Raw genomic sequence first — 14,990 nt, forward strand, 5'->3', positions numbered from 1 at the left:
TAATAGCATTACTTCTGCTTTAGCTATAGACTTGTTCTCCATCTCAGGGAAGGAGTTTTAAGTCAAATTTTAAGACGTGCATGTGGAAGGGGAGAAACCATTAAAGTAATATTTGGAAAATGCAGTTTCCTATATTCCTGGTAATGGTGCTGGTAGTTTTCTGAATTTTATAAAATAACAATAACACAAAATTGCTGAGTATCATTTTAAGGAAGAAAGTAAATAAAGGATGAAAAAAATTAAACATCTCAGTATGGAAAAAGACATAGATTTGGAGACCCTGGCATGGTAAGGAAATAGAAAAAAATCTCTTCCTCCTCCTACATGAACCCCACTTCAGAATTCTGAATAAAGTTCATCTCAGCTATTAATGATGAGTTTTGATGTATGGCAACATTTAAAAAATAAGGATTGAAGGGCTATCTATATTGTAAATATTGATAATAGCCATATTATTTTAAATTGTTATGCCCATTCTTATACATTGTCTTACCTAAATCTCACCTAAAACAAAAGATTCATGAAAACCAAGTAACAAAGTATAAACAAACATGAGAAAAAAAGAATTATATATATTCATGGAAAAAATAAAGTAATTCAGATACTGTCTTGGTTAGCATTCTCACTACTGTAATCAAAATAACTGACCACACAACTTAGAAAAAGAAAGATTTATTTGCTCATAGTTTTTTGAAGTTCAGTGTTGGGTGTGATCTGTAGAGCTCAGGGCATGGAGGCAGAAAGTAAAGAGAGGGAAAGAGCAAAGGCTCTATTCTCACATCACAGAGGCTGGAAACAAGAGAGCAAGAAAACAAGGAGATTCAAAGACAGAAGTGTAGTCCCTATGGCCACATCCCCGTGTACCACCTTCTTCAGTCACACACTCCATGCCTAAGTTACCACCCAGTAAATACATTGCAATGGATTTACCCACAGGTGGCATTAGTACCATCTTGACTTAATTGCATCAGCTCTGAACCTTAATACATGGGTTCTTAAAGAAACATTCTACATTTAACCATAACAGATGAGAGTTAATGAGGAAACTAGTCATAGATAAAATATCTTTTGACTTCTAATCCGTGTTCTCATCACCATGCCAATCTAATGTTTATTACCTTCTGTTTATGCTAAGTTCCACCTCAAGTCCTGGGTTTTTATATTAACCAAGTATTTAAAATAAATAAAATGCAGGCCTCTGGCCCCGACACTGGGCGGGTGGGCAGGCACTGGCAGGGCACCCTTTGGCGACCCCCCTTCCACCTGGAAGGACCCTGTGGTCTGGGTCTCTGGCTCCGACCCTGGGCGGGTGGGCAGGTGCTGGCGGGCACCCATAGGCGACCCCCTTTCCACCCGGAAGGACCCTGTAAAAAAGGAAAAGAAAAAACAGGAAAATATTGGAGCGGGTTAAGGAGGCCGTGAGGGATGCCAGGATACTGGATATGCAGACAAAACTTATCCAAATGAACTGGAATAACTGGAAAAATTCCCCGCTAAGGGGGACTGCTTCTTCTCTACATTGTTAAGAATCTTGGACATCAACTGTAAGGAGAGAGACTTTAGCAGAGACCAAGGAGAAAGGAGGTGCTGAAAGTGTTCTCCGTGTTGGCGGTGGAGACTTGTATTCAGGAGAAGCAGAAATCAGATCCTACCAACCTTATTTTTTCTTTTTTTTTTGGGAGAAATTAAACCAAAGGTCGAATGCTACCATTGTGCATGCTTAGGAATACTGGACAACATTCAGAGTGGAAAAAGAGCTTGGGAAAGATTTGAAATAGTGGAGGCAGTGGCAATGGCAGTGGCCAGTACTCAGGGGAGGCAGAGATCTGATGCATTACACCTGGAACCTTTGAAGTACTGACCCCAGAGGCAGAATACTACCACCACACACCCTCGAGAACGTGGGACAAATGGTTGGACGAAGAGGGTGCTCGGATGAGAGCCTGCCCAGGGGGAGGCCGGCGACAGACACAGCAAAGCTGGGATTGGAGCCTGTCGTGAGGCAAGGCCGGTGCTGGAGCCTCTGAGGCCGGGATCGGAGCCTGCCAAGGGGTCAGGCCGTTGCCAGGGCCAGCATGGCTGGGATTGGAGACTGCCGTGAGGCAAGGTCGGTGCTGGAGCCTCCGAGGCTGGGATCAGAGCCTGCCAAGGGGTTAGGCCAGTGCCGGGGCCAATGGCCGGCATTGGAGCCAGCTGTGAGGCAAGGCCGCTACTCGGGCCTCCAAGGCCAGGATCAGAGCCTGCCGAGGGTTTAGGCCGATGCCGGGGCCAACAACCAGCATCAGAGCCAGCCGTGAGGCAAGGCCAGTGCTGGGGCCTCTGAGGCCGGGATCGGAGCCTGCCAAAGGGTTAGGCTGGTGTGGGGGCCAACAGCCAGCATCGGAGCCTTCTGTGAGGCAAGGCTGCTATTGCTGGGGCCAGCAAGGCCAGAATCGGAGCCTGCCGTGAGGCAAGGCTGGTGCTGAGGCCTCCGAGGCCATGATTGGAGCCTGCTGAGGGGTCAGTTCGGTGCCAGGGCCAGCATGGCAGGGATAGAAGCCTGACATGAGAAAGGCCGGTGCTGGGGCCTCCAAGGCCATGATCGGAGCCTGCTGAGGGGTCAGTTTGGTGCCAGGGCCAGCATGGCCGGGATAGAAGCCTGCCATGAGAAAGGCCGGTGCTGGGGCCTCCGAGGCCGGGATCAGAGCCTGCCGAGGGGTTAGGCCAGTGCCGGGGCCAGCTGCCGGCATTGGAGCCTTCCGTGAGGCAAGGCCACTATTGAGGCCTCCGAGACCGGGATCGGAGCATGCCTAGGGGTTAGGCCGGTGCTGGGGCCAGTGAGGCCGGGATTGGAGCCTGCCATGAGGCAAGGCCTGTGCTGGGGCCTCTGGGGCCGGGATCAAAGCCTGCTGAGGGCTTAGGCCGGTCCTGGGGCCAGCGGCTAGCATCGGAGACTTCCACGAGGCAAGGCCACTATTGAGGCCTCCGAGGCCGGGATCGGAGCCTGCCGAGGGGTTAGGCTGGTGCTTGAGCTAGCGAGGCCGGCATCGGTGCCTGCAGTGAGACAAGGCTGCTGCTGGGGCCTCCAAGGCCAGGATTGGAGCCAGCTGAGGGGTTAGGCCAGTGTCGGGGCCAGCGAGACCAGAATCGGGGCCTCCCATGAGGCAAGGCCGCTGCTTGAGCCAACGAGGTCTGGATCAGTCTACCAGGTAGCCAGGCCACAACTGGGGCTGTCAAGAGTGGGATCGGTATTTGCAACGTGGCATGCACAGAGAAATATCGCAGAAAATTAAAACCATATGCTTCCCCTAATCAGCAAAACTAGGAGGAAAGGGGAAACAGCAAGTGGTCGAGCTATAGAAAGGGCCCTATAGTGAAGCAATTAAGGTGACCAATCAAAGGGTATGAAATAGGGGAGGATGGAGCCTCTTTAAAAAGCAGGAGGTACATAAACATATGTATCAAAGTTATTCACCAAACAAGCATGGGATGGAGGGAGGGGGAGGGAATGGGATGGGGACTGGATGAGGGCTAATTGGATGATGTGTGCTTGTATATCCTCTCAAGTCTTGTATTCCAATGTGATGTATGATTACAATGCACCAATAAAAATAAATTAAAATAAATAAAATACTTATGTGGGTAATTGTTTCTAACAGCTAAGTCCCTATTGCAAAATGTCTCTCTAATGGCATTCATTTCATCTGACTTCTCTTATCCATAGTTACACACATCTGCCTCTTACAGGTGATTATAGTTTAATTTAACAAGGGTGGTTCCTTATCTATTATTGTGTGATTTTTAACAGTGATAAACACAGTGATTGATACATATTTTATTAAATTGATTTGCTAGGAGCTCAAGAGACATTATCAATTAATTTAGTTAAGATTTAGAGTTTTTAATTCTTTTTAAAAACTTAAAGATCTATTAGACTTATTTCTCTTGTAACACAGTAGGTAAGAGCACAAAATATGAAATCAAAATACCTGGGTTTGTAGTCAGACTCTTTGACTTACTAGCTTTGAGATCTTTGGACAAGTTACTAATTTTTAAAAAATTTATTTTGCTTTAGTTATAACTTGTGAAGGGGATATAGCAATAATATCATCTCCTTTTATGCTGTGTAGCAGATTAAATGATTTAACATTTATAGAACTATTAGAGCATTATGTGGCACACAGTTAATCACTACATGTTACTATTATTGTTGTTGATTTATGCTTGGTGTCTTCACGATGCTTCCCATGTAGTCTTCAATAATATTTTTTTCTATGAAAAAATTCTGGTTATCTATTTGTAAACTTTTGGGCAATAATCTTAACTCCCATATCGTCTTTTTCTTCATTAATATATATGCTGTGGATAGTTTCTTTTCATTAATTGACCTAGAAGGTATGTGCATATCTTCACAAAAGATTGCTAATTGGTGGAGAAGTATTTATATCAATATTTGTTCTAAAATCTCTTCTGTAGTCGAAGGGCACACTATTCTCCTCATGGCAGAGAACAGTGACCTCCATGGAACAAATAGTTACCTACATTTTCCACTTGTGCTGTTTTTGATGGCTTTCCCTTTCACTCTTTTGCAGGAAGGGTCAGTTTGCAAGCTCTCTGGCAATGGCAAGGCTTTCTTTCCCTTGTTTAATGGAGTGTTAAACCCAGTCTGACTTGGAGGCTTTGGAAAAAGATAAATTCCCCATACAGACTAAAAAGAAAAAAAAAATGGGAGAATGGGAGGCTAGCTCACTTTTTGGTGAGGGAAACAACCCATTTATAGTTATTCTTTCAAACCAAGTGTTTTTGAATGTCTGCTCTGGACTTTAGAGTATAAGGTTTATTGAAATGAATACAAATTGTGGAGCACTTCCTCTTGAGAAAATTTAGTGAAAGATTTTTTTAAAAATTTACTCATTATCTGTGGAGGGGAAATATCAGCAAAGTTTGAATGGAAAAATAGGAGAGGAGGAAGGCTGATCTTAATTAATGAGGGTCTACATTTGAATATGTGTAAAATTATGAATATGACATGGTTAACCTGGACAACCATTGGTGGGAGGGGGAAGGGAAAACGGGGGCGGGGGGAGAGGGCACCAAATATAGTTTAAATGTATACCATTTATGTTCAATAAAAATTTTGTTTAATTAAAAAAAATACTCATTATCTCATCCCAGATGCATAGAAATGAGTGAGTATTAGAGTAGAAAAAATACTCTAAGATTTCAATATGGTGCAAAAATAGAATAGGAAGCAGTGATAGATGCATTATGCTTTCAAGATTCTGTTACTTGTAAGTTGCTTTATGATTTAACATTCCTCTACAATCTCAGCTTTATCCATATGCTTTTATTCTATTATAATGATCTTTCATAAAATTTCTTCAGATCATGAACATTCTTCCAAGAACTCTTTGTTTTTTATTATTAAAAAATTTGTTTTGCCATAAGTGCTCAAGGTTTATTTCTGGACTTTATTCTGTCCCATTGTTCTGTTGTCTGTTTTTATGCCAGTATATTACTACTTCAGTTATTAAAACTTTGTAAAACAATTTGAAATTAGAAATTGTGGGATTGTGATGTCTCTAGCTTAGTTCACTGCTTAAATTTGCTTTGACAACTTATGATCTTTTTGTGATCCTATATGAGTTTGATAATTATACTTTTTATTTTGGTGAAAAATGTCACATGAACTTTGAGAGGCATAGTGTTGAATTTGAATATTTCCTGGAATAGTTTGAATATTTCAATATTACTTTTTCCAACATATGATAGCCATTGTATACACTGTTTTCTAATTCTAATGTGTCTTTCACAATACCCTCCTCTTAATTTCAAGCATCCCACTACTATTCATATGTCAAAATAGCCATAGTTCACATTGAGATACTTTTCTTGACCTCTCAACTAAACTTTCTCTTTGCATTTTGTGTTGTCACTTTCTACTAGTAATATTTATAAAATGTATAAAAAACATTCATTTAGTTAATTTTCTGACCTATCAGACTAATATATTTAAGATTGTATCTATCTTATTCATCATAACTTTATTTTCAAAGGCTAGTATGGTTCTAGGTACATAGGCTGGGTCCAAAAATAAAGTTCATGAATCAGTGAATGAATGTTGAAATGAAAAAGAAATTCTCTGAAGGCAGTACTTCCCAAAGTTAGGTAAATCTAATCTATCAATAGGTTTTTATAGTCTTAATTTTAGTAGCATTAGGAAAACATTTTCATTATGATGTCTACTTTGATTGAAAATATAAAGAGCTTTAGTGGGAAATAGGCCAAAATAACAACTTATAAAATTCATGGCTCTACAAGAATATAAGTTCTTAATTAGCATTTGTTGATTGCCATATGAATTCTACTAAGAATATTACTGGAAGAAGGTATGATATTTTAGATGCACCCTGAGTTTGATCCCAGAGGAAATTAAGTCATTGATTGTGAATATACTTTCTCCTACACCAAAAGTTCCTGTAATCCATTTAAATTGGTTTCTGGCTTCTTTTTCAAATATACACTAAAGTTTTCATCCATAAAATTGCTTTTTGGTATTCAGAAAGCAATGAATAAGCTTCATATAATTTATTTACAAAACTCCAACATTTTCTAAGTTATTAATTAGATAAAATGGCTACATTTGTATAAATTACTTAAAATAGAAGTTTAAATAAGGAAAAGATCTTTTCAATTAAATACTTGGTTTCTATATTAGATTTTTTGGGGGGGATGGTACTGGGGATGGAACCCAGAGGCCTTCTACCTCCAGGCTACACTCCAAAACCTATTTTATATTTTTATTTGGAAACAGGGTCTCAAATCAGCGGGGCTGGCTTTGAACCTGCATGATCCTCCTGTCTCTGCCTCCCAAGTGCAGGGATTACAAGTGTGCGCCACCATGCCTGGCTCTATATTAGTTTTAAGTTACTATCTGTTTTTCTTCAAACACCACTTAATGTAAAAGCAGACAACAGGTGTATAAAAAGGTGTTAAGTATCACTAATAATCAGGGAATTGCAAAGGAAAGCATCATGAAATACCATGTCACATTTATTAGAATGTTCATTATCAAGAAGATAAAAGATAGCAAGGGGGCCTTAGTGAGGACAAGAAAGATGGGGAATCTTTGCACACTGTGGGTAGGAGTGTAAATTGAATAGCCATTATGAAAAACAGTATGAAGACTTTTCACAAAATTAAAATTAGAACAACCATGTGGCCCAGCATGTGGGTTTTCATATTTCTTAATACCATTTATTAAAGAGACTATCTTTAATACCATTTTGTTTTCTTAGGTTACTTTACTATTACAAATTAATTGACCATAGGTGCTTGGGTTTATTTTTAGGCTCTATTTTGTCCAGTGATCTGTTACTGTTTTTACATCAGTACATTACTGCTTTGATTACTTCAGCTTTATAAGACAATTTGAAATCAAGTATTTTGATTTCTCCAAGTTGATTCTTATTGCTCAGATTTGCTTTGACTATTCACTGGTCTTTCGTGTCCCATATAGATTTTATAATTAGTTTTTTATTTTGGTTAAGAAAATGACATAACTGCAAAAAAATGACATAATAATTTTGAGATACATTATGTTTAATCTGAATAATATTTGGTGTAGCCTGGATATTTTAATAATATTACTTTTTCAATATACAGACATGAGATATCTTTCCATTTTTGCATTGTGTTTGATTTGTTTTCAGTGTATGAATATTTACCTATTTGATTGAATTTATTCCCAAGTATTTTATTATTTTGACACTATTAAAAATAGTATTGTTTTTATTTATTTATTTATTTATTTATTTATTTATTTTAATTAATTTATTTTTTAAATTGGTGCATTGTAGTCATATATCAATCACATTGGAGTACAAGACTTGAGAGGATATACGAGCACACATCATCCAATTAGCCCTCCTCCAGCCCCCATCCCATTCCCTCCCCCTCCCTCCATCCCACACTTCTTTGGTGATTTACTTTGATACATTTGTTTATGTACCTCCTGCGTTTTAAAGAGGCTCCCATCCTCCAGTATTACATACCCTCTGATTGGTCACATTAGTTGCTTCACTATAGGGTCCTTTCTATAGCTCAACCTCTTCATGTTGCCCTTTTCCTCCTAGTTATTGCTGATTAAGAGAAGCGTCTGATTTATATTTTCTGCGATATTTCTCTGTGCATGCTGCGTTGCAAGTACCAATCCCACTCTTGATGGTCCCAGTAGTGGCCTGGCTACTCAGTGGACTGATCCAGACCTCGCTGGCTCAAGCAGCGGCCTTGCCTCATGGGAGGCCCCAGTTCTGGTCTCGCTGGCCCCTGAACCGGTCTAACCCGTAGGCTGGCTTTGGTCCCGGCCTTGGAGGCTGCAGGAGTGAACTTGCCTCACGCCAGGCTCCGATGCTGGCCATTGGCCCCTGCACTGGTCTAACCCCTTGGCAGGATTCCAATCCCGGCCTCGGAGGGCCCAGCACCGGCCTAGCCTCACGGCAGGCTCCAATGCCGGCCTCGTTGGCCCCAGCACCAGCCTAACCCCTCGGCAGGCTCTTATCCTGGCCTCGAGGCCCCAGTACCGGCATTGCCTCACGGCAGGCTCTGATGCCGGCCTCGTTGGCCCCAGCACCAGCCTAACCCCTCGGCAGGCTTTTATCCTGGCCTCGGAGGCCCCAGTACCGGCATTGCCTCACGGCAGGCTCCGATGCCGGCCTCGCTGGCCCCAGCACCGGCCTAACCCCTCGGCAGGCTCTTAGCCTGGCCTCGGAGGCCCCAGTACCGGCCTTGCCTCAAGGCAGGCTCCGATGCTGACCTCACTGGCCCCAGCAGCGGCCTAACCTCTCGGCAGGTCCAATCCCGGCGTCGGAGGCCCCAGCACTGGTCATGCCTAATGGCAGGCTCCGCTGCCAGCCTCGCTGGCCCCAGCACTGGCCTAACCCCTCGGCAGGCTTTTATCCTGGCCTCGGAGGCCCCAGTACTGGCATTGCCTCACGGCAGGCTCCAATGCCGGCCTCGCTGGCCCCAGCACCGGCCTAACCCCTCGGCAGGCTCTTATCCTGGCCTCGAGGCCCCAGTACCGGCCTTGCCTCAAGGCAGGCTCCAATGCCGGCCTCACTGGCCCCAGCACCGGCCTAACCCCTCGGCAGGCTCTTATCCTGGCCTCGGAGGCCCCAGTACCGGCCTTGCCTCACGGCAGGCTCCGATGCCGGCCTCGCTGGCCCCAGCACCGCCTAACCCCTCGGCAGGCTCTTATCCTGGCCTCGGAGGCCCCAGTACCGGCCTTGCCTCAAGGCAGGCTCCGATGCCGGCCTCGCTGGCCCCAGCACCGCCTAACCCCTCGGCAGGCTCTTATCCTGGCCTCGAGGCCCCAGTACCGGCCTTGCCTCAAGGCAGGCTCCGATGCCGGCCTCACTGGCCCCAGCACCGGCCTAACCCCTCGGCAGGCTCTTATCCTGGCCTCGGAGGCCCCAGTACCGGCCTTGCCTCATGGCAGGCTCTGATGCCGGCCTCGCTGGCCCCAGCACCGGCCTAACCCCTCGGCAGGCTCTTATCCTGGCCTCGAGGCCCCAGTACCGGCCTTGCCTCAAGGCAGGCTCCGATGCCGGCCTCACAGGCCCCAGCACTGGCCTAACCCCTCGGAAGGCTCCAATCCCGGCCTCGGAGGCCCCAGCACTGGTCATGCCTCAAGGCAGGCTCCGATGCCGGCCTCACCGGCCCCAGCACCGGCCTAACCCCTCGGCAGGCTCTTATCCTGGCCTCGGAGGCCCCAGTACCGGCCTTGCCTCATGGCAGGCTCTGATGCCAGCCTCACTGGCCCCAGCACCGGCCTAACCCCTCAGCAGGCTCCAGTCCCGTCCTCGGGGGCCCCAACACTGGCCTTGCCTCATGGCAGGCTCCGATGCCGGCCTCGCTGACCCCAGCACCGGCCTAACCCCTCAGCAAGTTCCGGACCCGACCTCGGAGGCCCTAGCACAAGCCTTGCCTCATGGCAGGCTCCAATGCCGGCCTCGCTGGCCCCAGCATCGGTCTAACTCCTCTGCAGGTTCCAATCCCGGCCACGGAGGCCTCAGTAGTGGCCTTGCCTCACAGCAAGCTCTGATGTCGGCCACTGGCCCCGGCGCCCGCCTAACCCCTCAGCAGGTTCCGATCACTGTCTCTGTGGTTATTATTTCAAAGGTTCCAGGTGTAATGTATCAGATCTCTGCCTCCCCTGAATATTGGCCACTGGCATTGCCACTGCCTCCACCGTTTCAAATCCTTCCCAGGCTCTTTTTCCACTCTGAATGTTGTCCAGTGTTCCTAAGCATGCGTGATGGTAGCATTCGACATTTGGTGTAATTTCTCCAAAAAAATAAAGTTGGTAAGATCCGGTTTCTGCTTCTCCTGAATACAAGTCTCCACCACCATCGCGGAGAACTCTTTCAACACCGCATTTCTCCTTGGTCTCTGCTAAACTCTCTCCTTATATGTGATGTCTGAGATTCTTAACAATATAGAGAAATAGCAGTCCTCTTTCACGGCGAATTTTTCCATAAGTTCCAGTGCATTTAGATAAGTTTTGTCTGCATCTCCAGTGTCCTGGCATCCATAACGGCTTTCTTACCTCCTCTCCGATATTTTTCTTTATCTTTTTCTGTTCTGGGCCCGGTTTCTCCAGGGGTCTGGCGTGCTACTCGCAGTTCGGCCTGGGGCCCAGAGTCCCGCGACCCGGGCCCCAGCTGGCGTGCCCCCCCCCGCGACCCCCGCCCAGAACCCAGCGTCTTACTGGGCCCGGTTTCTCCAGGGGTCTGGCGTGCTACACGCAGTTCGGCCCGGGGCCCAGGGTCCCGCAACCCGAGCCCCGGCTTTTTTCGTATTGTTTTTTTTTATTTCTTTTTCAGAGACGTCATTTTCATTGTAAAGAAATACAATTAATTTCTGAGTATTGATATTGTATGCTGCAATATTACTAATTTAATTAATTAATTTTATTAGTTTTAACAAATTTTTTATTCTTTTTTTGTGGTACTGGGGATGGAACTCAGGGGCGTTAGACTTCCGAGCTACACCCCTGCCCTATTTTTTATTCTTTATTTTGAAACAGGATCTCACTGAGTTGCAAAGGGCGTCACTAAGTAGCTGAGGCTGTCTATGAACCATGATTCTCCTGTCTCAGCCTCCTAAATGCTGGAATTTACATGCATGTGCCACCGCACCTGGCTTAACACATTTTAAAATTTAGTTTCTAGGAGTTTATCCTTGTATAACCATGTCATCTGCAAATCTGCAAATACTGGCAATTTTACTTATTCCTTTTTGATTTTGATTTGGATGCCTTTTTTTAATCTGATTTCCTTTTTTTTTTTTTTTTTGCGGGTCTGGGGATGGAACCCAGGGGCATTCGACCTCCGAGCTACAGCCCCTGCCTTATTTTTTATTCTTTATTTTGAAACCGGGTCTCACTGAGTTGCAGAGGGCCTCATTAAGTAGCTGAGGCTGTCCACAAATCGCGATCCTCTGGCCTCAGCCTCCAAATGCTGGGATTACAAGCATGTGCCACCCCCCCCGGCTCAATTTCCTTTGATAGTTCTTCCAGTCCTATGTTGAACAGAAATGATGAGAGTGAGCATCTTTTCCTTGAATCTTAGAGGAAAAGCTTTTATTTTTTTCCTAATTGACTATTGATTATGATGTTATCTTCATGACTTTTATAAATGGCTTTTATCTTCTTGACAAAATTTTCTTCCATACCTACATTGTTAAGACATATTATTATCAAACAATATTAAACTTCATCAAATGCCTTTTATGCATCAAGTGACATAACCAGGTGGTTTTATTTTTTTATTCTGTTAATATGCATTGCTTGATTTGTGTGTGTTAACCAATCTTGCTTCCCAGGGAAAAATCTCACTTGATGATACTATATAATCTTTTTGGTGTTATATTGAATGTAGTTTGCTAGTATTTATGAGGGTTTTTTTGCATTTATGTTCATAAAAGATATTGGATTGAAAATTTCTAGTTTTTTAAGTATCTGGGTTTTTTACTGAGGGACAATACTGCCATCATAAAATAAATACTACTCTAATTTTTGGAAGAGTTTAAAGAAGACTGGTATTAAATCTTTTTTTCAAGTGTGTAAGAAACCTAGTATAAAGACATCTGTTGCTGGGCTTCATGTTTGGGGAAAGTCAGTCTTTCTTTCTTTCTTTCTTTCTTTCTTTCTTTCTTTCTTTCTTTCTTTCTTATCTATGTAGGGATTTATTTACACAGACAATCATAGATAAGATGCTCTCTAGGATCCATATACCTTCATTGGAGCTATTTGGCTTCTGGCTTCTTGTCTCCAGCTTTAAGTTTGAGAATCTCTGGGGGTTGGCAATAGGCAGGGAAGGCCTCCCAACGGCTATTCAGGTCAAACTCACAGAACTCGTGGGCCAACTCCACTGGCTCAGCCATCACCAGCTTCACCTCATCATCATAGCATAACCAGAGAGGCGAAAGTCTTTCTGGAAAGGATGTCCCTCAAAGCCATAATCTCTCAGGATCCTTCTTAGGTCAGGGTGGTTAGGAAAGAAGACTCCAAATATGTCCCAGATCTCCCTCTCATACCAGTTGGATGCCTTGAACACAGAAACCATGGACTCAATGTGTGTCAGCGCCTCTGTATAGGTCTTCACATGGATATGTGAGTTGAAACACAGACAGCAGGTTGTAGACAATCTCAAAACCGTTTGGCTGAGTTGAATATGTCCACTGCTGTTAAGTCATCCAAAGATTTGAATTGTACTTTGCTGTGATCTCTGAGCAAAGTTAGCACTGGGTTGACTCCATCAGGATGTCTTCAGATCTCTAACTCATTGAAGCATGTCACCTGAACTTGTTGGACATACTTGGGTGGGATTTAAGCTACATACTCTTTATGAGAGCTGAGAGCTGCTTGTGGACCATGTCACTCTATGTCTGACAGTGAGGTGCGTGTCTGCTGTGGCGCTCTCCCTCCCCACCTGCTGCAATAGCACTGACGGTCATTCAGACCCCCTGGCCACCACTGTGACCCTCATGAGCCAGCGCCACCAGACCTTGGCTGCTGCAGCCACCATGTTCTCAGGATATACCTGGGGGAGGTTTTTAATTGTTAGTGTAACATTTTTAATTGTTAGCATATATTCAGGCTCTTTAAAAAATGATTTAATCTTGGTAGATTGTATATTTCTAGGAATTTAGACTTTTTTCAGGTTGTCTAATTTTGGGCAGATTAATAGTCACAATTGTTACTTAAGATACTTATTTTGTGGCTTAACATATGATTTGTCCTAGAGAGTGTTCTGTGGACACTTGAGAAGAATTGTCCAGTCTACCGCTTTTGGATGGAATGTTCATATAGTTTAGTGAGTCTATATTTAGTTTAAAATTTAGTTTAAGTTGAATGTGTCCTTTGAATGTGTTTCCCCTCCCCCACCGAGATACTCGGGATTGAATACAAAGGCATTCTAATGCCAAGATATAATATCCCTAGCCCTTTGCATCTATTTTTTTCTTTTTTTTGAGGGAAGGTCTTGTTATGCTACTGAAAGTCTCACTAAGTTGTTAAGGGTGGTATGGAACCTGTGATTGATTCTTCAGGCTCAAACTCCTAAATACTGGGATTGTGGCAGTGGACCACTACACCCTCCTTTGATCATACTTTTTAACTTATTCATTTAGCCACTCTGTCTTCAGATTGAAGAAATTAAATTTATTTACATTGAAGGTAATTGCTTCATAAGGACTTTGTATTTTTATTTTGATATTTTTTTTTTCTGATTGGTTTGTAGTTCCTTTTTTCCTAGAAAACTCAACCAAAAGACTTTTGGAACTGAATATCAAACTCGGTAAAGTAACATGATATAAAATCAATCTACAAAAAGCATGGCTTTTTCTTTTCTTTTCTTTTTATTTTTTGGTGGTACTGGGGTTCCTGGAAGCCCTTCTACCTCTGGGACACACTCCCATGGGATACACTCCCAGACCTATTTTTTACTTTTTTTTATGTGGAAACAGGGTCTCTTAAGCCAGCACGGCTGGCTTTGAACCTGCGCGACCCTCCTGTCTCTGCCTCCCAAGCGTGGGGATTACAAGCGTGCGCCACCATTCCCGGCTAGGAGCTTTTTCTATAAGATAACCATGAGTCTACTGAAAAGGATATCTGTAAAACAATTTAATCACAATAACCTCAAAAACAATAAAATACCTCAAAATAAATCTAAGGAGGTAAGTGACCTCGACAAATAAATTTATAAAATAAGAAAGAAATTGAAGAAGATGAAAAGATTACCCATGCTCTTGGATAGAGAGAATAAATACTATCAAATGGCCATTCTACCACAAGTGATTTACAGATTCAATATGATCACTATTTAAATACCAATGCCATTCTTCACAGATCTGGAAAAATCAGTTCTAAATTTCATATGAATAAACAAAAAAATCCTAAATAGCCAAAGCAATTCTCAGCAATAACAACTATGCAGGAAGCACCACAATATCTGATTTCAAATTTTACTGTGGAGCTACAGTAATAAAAACAGCATGGTATTGAAAAAAGAAAAAGACCTATAGACCAATAGAGCAGAGTAGAAGACACAGAAAGAAGATCACACACTTATAGCCAATTGATATTTTATAATGGTGCCAAAAACATACATTGGAGAATAGACAGTTTATTCAAGAAATGGTGTTAGAAAGTTGATTATCCATTTGTAGATGGATTAAAGACCTGAAAATTAGACTAGATACTTTGAAATTACTAGAGGAAGGCATAGGACCAACACTCCGACATATAGGCACTGGTGTAGAAACTATCTCAATAAGACCTCCCGAAACTTAGGAAATTAAAACAAAAATTAATAAATGGAATGCCTTTAAACTAAAAAGTTCCTGTTCCTCAAAGGAAACCATCAAAGGTACAAAAAGAAAGCCCACAGAATGGGAGATCATTGCTAGCTACTCCTCTGATAGAAAACCAATTTCTAGAATATCAAAAA

At 43.2% G+C, this 14,990-nt stretch overlaps 1 pseudogene across 1 annotated transcript; it reads right to left on the bottom strand.

The window, feature by feature from the left end:
• Positions 1–12,285: 12,285 nt before the first annotated feature.
• Positions 12,286–13,067, bottom strand: LOC308263755 (NADH dehydrogenase [ubiquinone] iron-sulfur protein 3, mitochondrial-like; annotated as a pseudogene). The gene has a single exon. The product of its transcript is annotated as an NADH dehydrogenase [ubiquinone] iron-sulfur protein 3, mitochondrial-like (transcript).
• Between the last annotated feature and the right edge of the window lie 1,923 nt (positions 13,068–14,990).

This window comes from Muscardinus avellanarius (genome assembly GCF_963383645.1).
Source record: "Muscardinus avellanarius genome assembly, chromosome: 5".
NCBI classification, from domain to species: Eukaryota; Metazoa; Chordata; class Mammalia; order Rodentia; family Gliridae; genus Muscardinus; species Muscardinus avellanarius.